Here is a 12,518-nt window from a genome sequence, read left to right as displayed (position 1 = left end):
TCGGCTCTTGGTGAACAATTGAGAGTATTTAATGAGGAAAAGCAAATCTCTGCTTACAGATTAATTATTTCTTAAGAAGAATGACACCCTTAAAAACCAAAGATACTATTTTATACTACTGATAACATTTCTTCCCTATGTTGATTATGCTCAATAGCATTATATAGAAACTACTGAAATAGCATATGGCAAGAAAAGAGGAAAGAAATTGTTCTTTAAGAATCTATTCGAGGGACCAAACCTGTGCTTTGCCCTTGAGTGAGGCATTCTTTTCAGCACTGGGACAGCCCTTAAAATACAGACATAGAAGATCAAGAGGCACCACACATGGCTTCATCAAAAGCAGCATGTGTTCCAACTCAGCTTCTCCCTAGACCTCAATGCGTTCCCTTTATGAGACTCCAACTTTCAAACTGGCTTTAAAAAGACTATTCTGTCTTTGGAAAATGGAAAAGGGCATAAAGGAGCAGTTTCTGCTGCTCCACTTCTTTTTGTCCCTGATTCTATGCAGGCATGAGAACAGAATTAAGGATGCTGCCTTGTGTGGAGTCTGGCTGCAAATGGAAGCTGAGCCTCACAGGCCCTAAGCAATGAACCTCCTATCACACACACACACACACACACACACACACACACACACACACACACACTGTGCACATCATACTCTCTCAGTGTTTCTGAGATAATTCCATGAGGTCCTATTAAGACTTTGCTTAATCAGAGAAAATATCAAAGCGTTTAATTGTTTGCAGTTCTTCAGAAGTTGCAGAAACCAACAGCCAATTAGTACCCTAACTTCTCTTTTTCACATGGTAAACTAATCTCCTTTAACGAGAAACTTTTCTTAAGCATTTTTTTTCTTAGAAACACAGTTTGCAACCCAAATTACATTCAGAATACAATGAAACAGAATATGAAATGATATTTTCCTGCAAACTATCATCCTTTCTGGTTCATTTTCAAGATCTTTGATATTTACATATGACCTTTCCATTTTTATTAACAGTTTATTGGATTTTTGCATTCCAGCTACCAGAAAAGAAAGGTAATTTACAGAAAGATTTGACAGTTATACACACAGCTATAAACTTCAGTCCATTAACTTATTTCTCATGTAACCTTTAGTCAATTCTACCAAAACATCCATATAAGCATATGCTTTTCTCCTTTATGTAAAAAGACTCTCATTACAAAACCCGAATTGTAGAATGTCAAATGCAAGGAAACCCATTTTATTCTGTCTCCTTCTGGCTCACAGATGCTTGCAGGGCTTGGAGATGTACATGGCTCTTTTTAAGGCATCTGAGTAAAATTCACGGATATTTATGTCTTCTTTGGATTTCTATTAAATATGGGTATGTATGTAGTAGATATCTTTTATTCTATTCACTTTTTAAAGTAAATTTAGAGATTTGATATAGGTAACAGTTTTATCTATTTAAATTTAAATAATGGCTTAGAATAACTCCATAGATTTATGGTATTGAATTTCTTCAAGGCGTAATGCTATTTCTATACAAAACACAATGAAACAATTCTTTAAAAGTGTACATCAAGAATTGTTCTTTGGCATGTTAGTCTCCAGAAAGAAAGGACAGACCAAGATCGAAAACATTGATGCTCTATTGAATGAAAAGGTAACTGCACATAACTGCACATAATGAAGCGTAATGAAACCTCAAAGGAGCTAAGATGCTGCTTTTGAACGTATTCAACATAACAAATGAAGACCATTTAAGAAACAGGTATGGAAACCTTATTCCATACATTGTGCCACGTACAACTTGCCTTTTAAGCACTAGGTAGGATCTCAATTTAATCTCAAGAGTTCACCATGTTCGTAACAGCTTTATTCGTAATAGCCAGAATCTGGACACAAACCAAATGTCCCTCAACGGACAAATGGATACAGCAATTATGCTACATACCCAAACTTTGGGCAGAGGGCAGGGAATTATATGAAAGAAGGGGGAGATAGAAAGACCTGGAGAGGACAGGACCTCCACAAGGAGAGCAACAGAACCAAAAAATCTGGGCCCAGGGGTCTTTTCTGAGACTGATACTACAACCAACGACCATTCATGGATATAACCTAGAACCCCTGCTCAAAGGTAGCCCATGGCAGCTCAGTATGCACGTGGGTATCCTAGTAACAGGAACAGGGACTGACTCTGACTTGTATTTAGTGGCGGGCTCTTTGGCCACCCCACCCCTGAGGGAGGATCAGCCATGTCAGGCCAAAGAGGAGGATAATGCAGCCAGTCCTGATGAGAGCTGATAAGCTAGGGTCAGATAGAAGGGGAGGAGGACCTCCCCTATCAGTGACCTTGGAGAGGGGAATAGAAGGAGATAAGGGAGGGAGGGTGAATAGGGAGGGAATGAGAGAGGGGACTACAGCTGGGATACAAAATGAACAAACTTCAATTAATATAAAAATAAAAATTTAATTTAAAAAATAATAAATACACGTAGGGAAATCAGAAAAAAAAAGAATTCACATTTTATAAACAAGGAATAGTTACAGGTGTAATTTCACTGCTGTGGAAGAAAAGATAGATAGATAGGTAGATAGATAGAAAGATGGATACATAGGTACATTGATAGCTACATAGATAGATAGATCCACAAACAAATATATTACCTAAAGAAAGACAGCAGTTTAAAGGTAAATAAAGGTAAATATGAAAATTTACTACCTTTAAAAGCCTGTAATCCCCTACCCAGTCAATTCTAACTTCTAAGTTTTAGGCCTGAAGATCTCAACAACAAAAAGACAACTGATAACGTTAGAATAATCTCAACAACAAACATAATGTTCTAAGGTGGAGGAGCAACTGTAAAGGACACTGAAATTTGTTTGTCTTCTTGCTTCCACATCATGTGTACAGACGTGATGCTTCCTTCTTCACATGGGCACCTGCAAACACATGAACATTTACATGTGTACCTCATTCACACACACGCAATGTTTGGTCAAATACTACAAAGATCTTCCTTTTAGAATACATATGTGAGTAGCATCTTGAATAATCTGATATACATAAAAGTAAAACTGGATTACAGAGAAGTAGAAATGAATATCATTAGGGTTCTATACAGAATGCATATTTGTAAATTTTAATATTGATATTTAGTGGCAATACAAACACTTGCATATCACAGTGTTTAGAATTATTCCTTCTAAATTTTTAATTAATTAATCTATTTATTAATTACCATTTATTCATTTTGTGTCCCAGCTGTAGTCCCCTTCTTTGTCCCCTTCCAATCTCACCCTTTCTCCCTCATCTCCCGTGACCCTCCGCAAAATTTTAAGAGAAACGTAATATAAGGAAAATCAAACTAAAAAAAAAAAAAAATACACTATCTTCTTTATAAATACCTTAACTTTTTATCTAATTTTATTTATATATTTATTTATTGGAATTTATTCACTTTGTATCCCCTTTGCAGCCCCCTCCCTTGTCTCCTCCAGTCCCACTGACCCTCCCTCTTCTCCCTCTATGCCTTTGCCCTAGTCCTCTGATAGTGGAGGACATCCCCTTCTATCTGACCCTAGCCTATCAGTTCTCATCAAGGCTGGCTGCATCATCTTTCTTTACTTTTAAGGATTCTATAATATAATAAAACAAATAGGTTTTCAAATATCACTTAAGTTGTATTTGTATATTTTTCATTTAATAAAAAAATAATAAAACTGCAGTTAATCATTTGATTGGACTATTCCACAATAGCATTTGTCATCTTAAAGAAACTAAGAGGTAAAATCTATTAATGAAACTTGAAATTTTGTAAGGAGCTAAGTTGGGGCCATTGAAGGTAAGAAATCATTAGTGATTTTGCTATGTTGGTGGATTTATGCACGATCAATATGGAGAGTTGTAAGTGCATGTGAAAATTAATTAATTTCCAACAGCAACTGAAATGCAAAATTTTGTGAACTACTTAAGAAAACATTCTTATTTATCCAATGCTATGTTTGTTTTTATCTTATCTAATTATATTATTATCATTATCATTATTATTATTTTCGATGCCTCTTTGTAATCTAAATAGAATTAAAGTGTGGAATAGGGAAACAAGAGAGTTGGGGAAGTTCTGGGAGCAGTTGGGGGGAGGGAAAACTATAATCAGAATTTATTGTTCTAAAATAAGTTCTATTTTCAATAAAAATGGATTTTTAAAAAGAAGTCAAATAGTAAGATATTTAACTGGCATATTCCTGTATTGTACATTAGCTGGTAATGTTGGGTAACATTCAAAACAGAAACAAGAGAAATTTACTCAATAATAGTTTGTATTGATCTCATTCTATTTATCTGTATCCTCTTAAGGAAATGGAAAAGTTCATATTGCCATCTGGTGTCAACTAGAAGAACAGTTTTCTTTAAGCAGCATTTTCCTTTTTTTTAACCTGTATATTTTTTAATTTATATTTTATTTATTATACTTTATTCAATTTGTATCCCAACTGCAGCTCCTCTCTTATTCCCTCCCAATCCTTCCTTTCCTCCACTTCTCCTCCCATACGCCTCCCCCAGTCCACTGATAGGGGAGGTCTTCTTCCCCATCCATCTGACCTTAGCCTATCAGGTCTCATCAGGACTGGCTGCTAAGAAGCATTTTCTATGGTTTTATTTAAGCAGGAATCTCAGGATACTATTTGTGATAGGAAAATAAAATAAAATAGAAAAGGAGCCAAATCTGAACATGTAGTAAATGTCTGTGTTTACCTTTAAACTGTCACCTTTCTTTAGGTTATATGTTATGATTATCTATCTATAAGTCTGTCTGTCTATCTATCTATGCATCTATCTACTTATCTTCAATCTATCATCTTTGTATCTATGTATGTTTCTATCTTTTATCATCTATTTATCCTACTACAAATCTATTTATCATCTATTTATATGTATATATATTCATGCCTATTAAAATTAGCAAGATACCTGTTCTATGAAAGATGCTTTTCTTCAAATCTCACAGTCTAATATAAAATGTCATAGTTCCTACAGTGATTTACATACATAAACTCAATGAAAAGTATCATAGCAGGTTTCTGTAAAGCTTGACATTTTGTGTGTACATGAATTCAAACCTCAGCTAACAATCAGGATGAAAACCTTAGAGCAATGGGTATTGCTCTCTCGCTGTCACACACTTCTCTCCATTGTGTCGGTGCTACAGTGATACAGTATTGGCTGTTATTTATGTGCATGCTCCATTGGAATTTCACTCATTACTTTCTTTCCTCACACCATTGACTATCTAATTTTTCTCAAGCGCCTCATGCTGTAGTCAGTCTACATTTTCTTTTTTTTTTCTCATTGATTTATTATTTATTCTGGAAAATGTGCATTTATTTTTTTTATTTTTTTATTTTTTATTTTTTTTCCATTCAATGAAATAGTTAATATTTAGGTATAATAAATTTCAGTGTTCTCACAGTGCATATTTTAGCACACATGAGATTACATTCTCTAGAACTTTTTATCCCTATTTAAGTCTAGATTAGAGAGAGAGAGAGAGAGAAAGAAAGAAAAGAAGGAAGGAAGAAAGAAAGAAAGAAAGAAAGAAAGGGAAGGAAAGAAAGAAAAAGAAAGGAAAGAAAAAGAAAGGAAGAAAGAAGGAAAAAAGAAAAGAACTAGGAGCATCAGGTCAAACAAAATAAAGTAGACTCAGAAAAATAACTATTACATTTTCTATATTAAGTAAATTATTTTGTTTCCCCCCATTCTTTCTTCCATCCTCAGCCATTTAAGAATCAGAACTCTGTGTTCAGTCTTTCTTATCTTGGATTTAATAATGACTGTTTTGTTAATGTAGTCATGAGCTAAACAACTTCCAGAGTATTTTTAAAGTATTTTTTAAATCTGCAAATTTCTTATAATATTTTGATAGTTACCACTACAGAATGACACTATTTTATCATAGAAATGATAGACTATCGAAATCATATTCTTTCATTTTGCAAAATACTTAAAACTCACAATTCAACATTCCTTTTAAAAAGTCTAATAAACTTAATTTCCTGAAAATCATTTGATTTTGTCCTTCCAGTTAGAGAGGCTATTTATTTACTATTTATTTTTAATGGTACATAAAACCATATGTTATTCATTGATTCTCAGAGAAGGTGACTTTAACATTAACGAGAAGATACATATTCCATGCTCTTGAAGTTACCTCTTCACTCTAAAGTGGCTTCTGAACAGTTGCTCTGTGAAGATGGGTTGATTGTGGCCCTCATAATCATTTCCTGCTTTCTAGGCTAACAGGAAGTTTAAGGTGTTTGGGGATGCTGCTATGTTGACTATAACTGAGGAAGGTTGCCTGAAACAGCACCCTTCACAACAGCCACATAGGACATAAAGTACCTTGGTGTGAACCTAACCAAACAAGTCCAAGAATTGTATGAAAAAAATTTCCAGTCTCTGAAGAAAGAACTAGAAGAAGATATGAGAAGATGGAAAGATCTCCCATGCTCATGGCTTGGCAGGATTAACATAGTAAAAATGGCCATCTTACCAAAAGCAATCTACAGATTCAATGCAATGCCCATCAAATTACCAACACAATTCTTTATAGACCTGGAAAGAAAAATTCTTAACTACATATGGAATAACAAGAAACCCAGAATTGCTAAAATAATCTTCTACAATTAAATATCTTCTGGAGGTAACTCCACCTCTGCTCTTGGGCTGTGCTATAGAGCAAAAGTTATAAAAACTTCATGGTATTGGCATAGAAACAGAACGGTGGATCAATGGAACCGAACAGAAGACCCAGAAATAAACCCACACACTTATGGACACCTGATCTTTGACAAAGACGCCAAAACCATACAATGGAAAAGAGATAGCATCTTTAACAAATGGTGCTGGTCTAACTGGATGTCTACATGTAGAAAATGCAAATAGATCCATACATATCACCCTGCACAAAACTAAAGTCCAACTGGATCAAAGACCTCAACATAAAACCAGACACATTTAATTGGTTAGAAGAAAAAGTGGGGAAAACCCTAGAACTCATTGGTACAGGAGACAACTTCCTGAACAGAACACCAACAGCACAGGCTCTAAGAGCAACAATTAATAAATGTGACCTCATGAAACTGAAAAGCTTCTGTAAAGCAAAGGACACTGTCATCAAAACAAAACGACTACCTACAGATTGGGAAAGAATCTTCACCAACCCTCTATCTGACAGAGGGCTAATATCCAGTATACATAAAAACTAAAGAAGCTGAAAAGCAGGAAACCAAATAATCCACTTAAAAAATGGGGAACAGAGCTAAACAGAGATCTCTCTGTAGAGGAATATCAAATGGCACAGAAACACTTAAAGAAATGCTCAACCTCATTAGCCATTAGGGAAATGCAAATTAAAACAACCCTGAGATTTTACCTCACACCCACCAGAATGGCCAAGATGAAAAACTCAAGTGACAACACATGCTACAGAGGTTGTGGAGAAAGGGGAATCCTTCTCCACTGCTGGTGGGAATGTAAACTTGTACAACCACTCTGGGAAATCAATCTGGCGCTTTCTCAGACAACTAGGAATAGCGCTTCCTCAAGATCCAGCCATACCACTCCTTGGTATATGTCCAAAAAAGGCTCAAGTACACAATAAGGACATTTGCTCAACCATGTTTGTAGCAGCTTTATTTGTAATACCCAGAAGCTGGAACAGCACAGATGCCCTCAACTGAAGAATGGATGCGGAAATTGTAGTACATCTACACAATGGAGTATTACTCTATAATGAAAAATAAGGAAATCATGAAATTTGCAGGTAAATGGTGGGACCTGCAAAGGATCATCCTGAGTGAGCTGTCTCAGAAGCAGAAAGACACACACGGTATATACTTACTCATATAGACATATAACATAGGATAAACCTACTAAAATCTGTACATCTAAAGAAACTAATCAAGAAAGAGGACCCTGACTAAAACACTCAATCCCCATCCCAAAAAGCAAAGAGGATTGACATCAGAAGAAGAAGAAAACAGGAAACAACCTAGGAACCTGCCACAGAGGGCCTCTGAAAGGCTCTGCCCTTCAGACAATCAAAGCAGAAGCTGAGACTTATCTGTTGGGCAGAGTGCATGGAATCTTATGTAAGAAGTGGGACATAGTAAGGTCTGGAGAGGACAAGAACCCTACAATGAGAGCAACAGAACCAGAAAATTTGAACACAGTGGTCTTCCTAGAGACTCATACTCCAACCAAGTTCCAGGCATGGAGATAACCTAGAACTCCTGCACAGATGTAGCCCATGGCAGTTTAGTGTCCAAGTGGGTTCCATAGTAATGGGAAGATGGACTGCCTCTGACATAATCTGATTGGCCTGCTCTTTGATCACTTCCCCCTAAGGAGGGAGCAGCCTAACCAGGCCACAGAAAATGACAATGCAGCCACTCCTGATGTGATCTGATAGACTAAGTTCAGAAGGAAGGAGAGGAGGACCTCCCCTATCAGTGGACTTGGGGAGGGGCATGTGTGAAGAAGGGGGAGGGAGGGTGGAACCGAGAGGGGAGGAGGGAGGGGCTTATAGGGGGATACAAAGTGCATAAAGTGTAATTAATAAAATAAAATGAAATTAAAAAAACACTGAATAATGAGAAAACAGCTGTTGTTGGCTATATGTTTTTCAGTGAATTCACAAAAGCAAGAATGCAACCTTGTTAGCAATAAGGATCTACGTAGATGTGAAAGATATTCATAAGGCACTACAAATTATATGCAGCTACTATAAAAAAGAAGAATCTGGCTCGTTGTCCTTTTCAAATGATAAGATATGTATCCCCTGGGAAAATAATTCAACTATTTCAGTGATTCACTATTATTTCCCTACAATTTCTCCCTGATTGTGAATATAAGGGTGACAAGCAACAACTGTGGAGTCCTGGAGAGTGTTTCACTGTATGTTTGGCATAGGAACAACCAGAAACATCCTGAATCAATGATGAATATTAATGCAGCAAAGTGTACTTGGAATTTCCATTATCTATTATCTGAAGAACATAAACAGCTATCTATAAGGTTTGGCACATTTTAAACTTTCCATCACTCTCCTCTAGTCTATCTTTTGTGACATAAATCAAGCTTAAGTTACACATCTAAGAAATATTTTCCATTCTTAGACTAACTAGGTGAATGTTCATGTATAATCAACCTAATGCCTAAGAACATTTTAAAGGCATTATTGTACTGAATATTTTATACCAGATCATAATTTTGCACTGAGTTGCAAAGCGATAGCACCTTTGAAATTGGATTCACGGGTCACTAAAATTCATTATTTAAAGATTAGCTGCTCCTGCCATAGATCAGCACTTTATAGATGAGGATATGCTATCAATCTAGACAAAAGAAGCCTATTCAACATTACAGAACACTGCAAACCTATAAGGAAACAGGATTGGTGTTCCTTAGAAATTTTCTGTCCTTCAAAATATATTCATAATGTCTTCTTTCTTTCTTTCAACACAGCCTGTTCTTTTCATGAAGACCATCCATGTTGTGTTAATACAATTAATTAGATTTTTGTAAAATTTGCAAACCTGATCTTGTGGCATGTTTCTTGCATTTCCCTCACTTGGAATTCTCCATATTCATTGTTCATGACCTGCTTTTCTTCTTCATAGGATTCCTCTGGAAAAATCAGTTCCCAAATGTTAATTTCGTAAGTTCAGATTTGATTTATATCATTATCTTTATGAATTCTTCTTTGACACTCTCCAAAGTAATCTCATCCTCCGAAACTAGAAATTATGCCAGAATGCCCCATTTGGAAATATATACTTCGTGAATTAGTATATATATTGAGTTAGTATAATTAAAGCATATATTAAAATCTATTACTAAAAGTGTATGTATACAAAATCTCTATTTGTGTGTTTGTGTGATAACTCCGTATATAAGGCCACACATGAAGTAATCATGAGAAAACCTTTCTTGTATGAGTTTTGTTTCTTGCTGATGAGCTAAAACAGTAAGAATTTAAAATTGGGCTAATTGCTTTGGATTAAACAATGAGTGTACCTAAGGGTAAGTGTGCACTATAATTTTGCTTTTCTATATGAGGGGACATGCCTAGTTATAACTACTTACTTTTTATTTATTATTTATTACAGTAAATAGCCTCCTCTTTCATCTCCTCTCAGTTCCACCCTCTCTCCATCTTCTTCCCCTATGCTTCTCCCCTAGCTCACTGATAGGGGAGGTGCTTCTCCCCTTCTATCTGACCTTAACCTATCTTGTCTCTTCTAGACTGGCTGCATTGTCTTCCTCTGTGGCCTGGCAAGGCTGCTCCTCCTTCCTCTCAGGGAGAGGTGATCAGAGAGCCTGCCACTGAGTTCATGTCAAAGATAGTTTCTGCTCCCCTTAGTAGGGAACCCACTTGGAGACTGAGTTTATGGGCTACATCTGAGCAGGGGTTTTTAGGTCTTCTCCATGCAAGGTCTTTGGTTATGGTATCAAGTCTCTGTAGCACCAAATGCGATAGACTTCAGAAGCCGGAGAAGACAGGGAACAGGACAGGAGCCTACCACAGAGGGCCTCTGAAAGATTCTACCCAGCAGAGTATCAAAGCAAATGTTAAGACTTATAGCCAAACTTTGGGCAGAGCATAGGAAATCTCATGAAAGAATGGGGAGAGAGAAAGACCTGAAGGGGGACAGGAGCTCCACAAGGAGAACAGCAATAGCTACTTATTTTTACTCTTACCTCAGTATTATAGTCCTTAGTGTAAACGGCTATGTACTAAAATAACTTACTGAAATTCCTTACTACCAGGGAAGAAGTTGGTTAAGTTCAGGCTCTACACTTAGTTTTGTTGTAGTCTTTTCTTCCGTCCTTCTGTTGTTATGGTCACCTTCAACCTCACAGGGCTCTCTTGCTTTTAAAAAAAATATTATTTTAATATTAATCACAATTTATTTACTTTGTATCCCAGCCATAACCCCCTCCTTCTGCCCCCCCCCCCATTCCCACACTCCCTCCCTCATCTCCTCCATGCCCCTTTCCAAGCCCGCTAATAGTGGAGGACTTCTTCCCCTTCCATCTGACCCTAGCTTATCAGTTATCTTCAGGACTGGCTGCAATGTCCTCCTCTGTGGCCTAGCAAGGCTGCTCCTCCCATGGGGGAAGGGGAAGGTAAAGGAACCAGTCATTGAGTTCATGTCAGAAATGACTCTCTTGTTGTAACAATATCTGTGTATTACTTCCTTTCCTTAAATCTTTCTTTTTTTTTCTTTTTTATTTATTTATTTTATTATTATTATTATTTTATCAGTTACATTTTATTAACTCTGTATCCCAGCCATGTCCCGATCCTCCCTCCCCGTCCCTCCCTCCCTCTCTCATCTCCACCGTGCCCCTTAAATCTTTCATCTTTTGAGCTTCTGCAAGTTTTAAAACCCAATACTCCTTCTGTCATAGCCACCTGCATTTACACAGTATATAATTTTTTAGTGGTACTCAAAGTATATCTTCCATTATGCAAAGCCATCTCACTCAAGGAAACATTACAAATTATAAGACATAGAGTAAGAAGAAGTATGATGACATCATCTAATGATCTTTGTTAGTTTTCACATATAAAAAGTGAGGCACAGAGAAATGTACTAGTTCCAAACAGCTTGACTACTTACTGTCATCACTAGGGTTAGTAGGTACCAGCAAATTATGCTGCTGGTTAAAATTAAAATTAAACAAATAGGTATAACTTCGGGTGTGTGTTTGTGTGTTTGTGTTTTATTTCAATTCTAAATTTGCTTTAAACATTCAAAACACTAAAATACAATTTAATGTACATGCTTATGAATGCTGCTTCACACAAGAAACTTCATAAACTGATTACAATGAGTTTACTTTCTGACAGCATGTATACAAGCTCATATTTCTGTGGATTGATAAATTGTATTTTAATGTAATTTCAAAATTCTTTGTTTACACACAATTCCATGGACTGTGCTGAACAACATGGAAATCTTGGCTCTCTCAACCATCACAATCTCTTTAAGTTATTTTCAAACCAAATCCACTGCACCAATCATTTCAAGTTTTCATTTCAGTGTTACATATCCACCAAGTATGGAGAATTCTGTAAAATTTCTGTGTAGAGCTTTGATTGCGATACTGCTACTGTTACAAAGTGACTGCCTTATATTGAACAACAGATTGCTTGTCAGCATCTCTAAATTTCCTTAATGTATGGACATACATTTCTTGATATTTTCTTAGTCAGGAATGGTGTTAGTTTACATTAATTGGTGTAAACTCATATGCATGAGTTATACAAACATCTCCTTGCTATGCCATATTATAAACAGGGTAGTAACAGTAAGAATGATACCCTTGCTCATGTTACAATTCTATGCATAATTATCACTTCTGTGATAAATGAACTTATATTTCTTTTTTATTTTTATTTTTATATTAATTACAGTTCATTCATTTTGTATCCCAGCTGTAACTCCCTCTGTTATTACCTCCAAATCCCAC

This window comes from Meriones unguiculatus, chromosome 12, assembly GCF_030254825.1.
Source record: "Meriones unguiculatus strain TT.TT164.6M chromosome 12, Bangor_MerUng_6.1, whole genome shotgun sequence".
NCBI classification, from domain to species: domain Eukaryota; kingdom Metazoa; phylum Chordata; class Mammalia; order Rodentia; family Muridae; genus Meriones; species Meriones unguiculatus.
The sequence above is the reverse complement of the archived record's forward strand: the minus strand, read 5'-3'. Positions refer to the sequence as shown.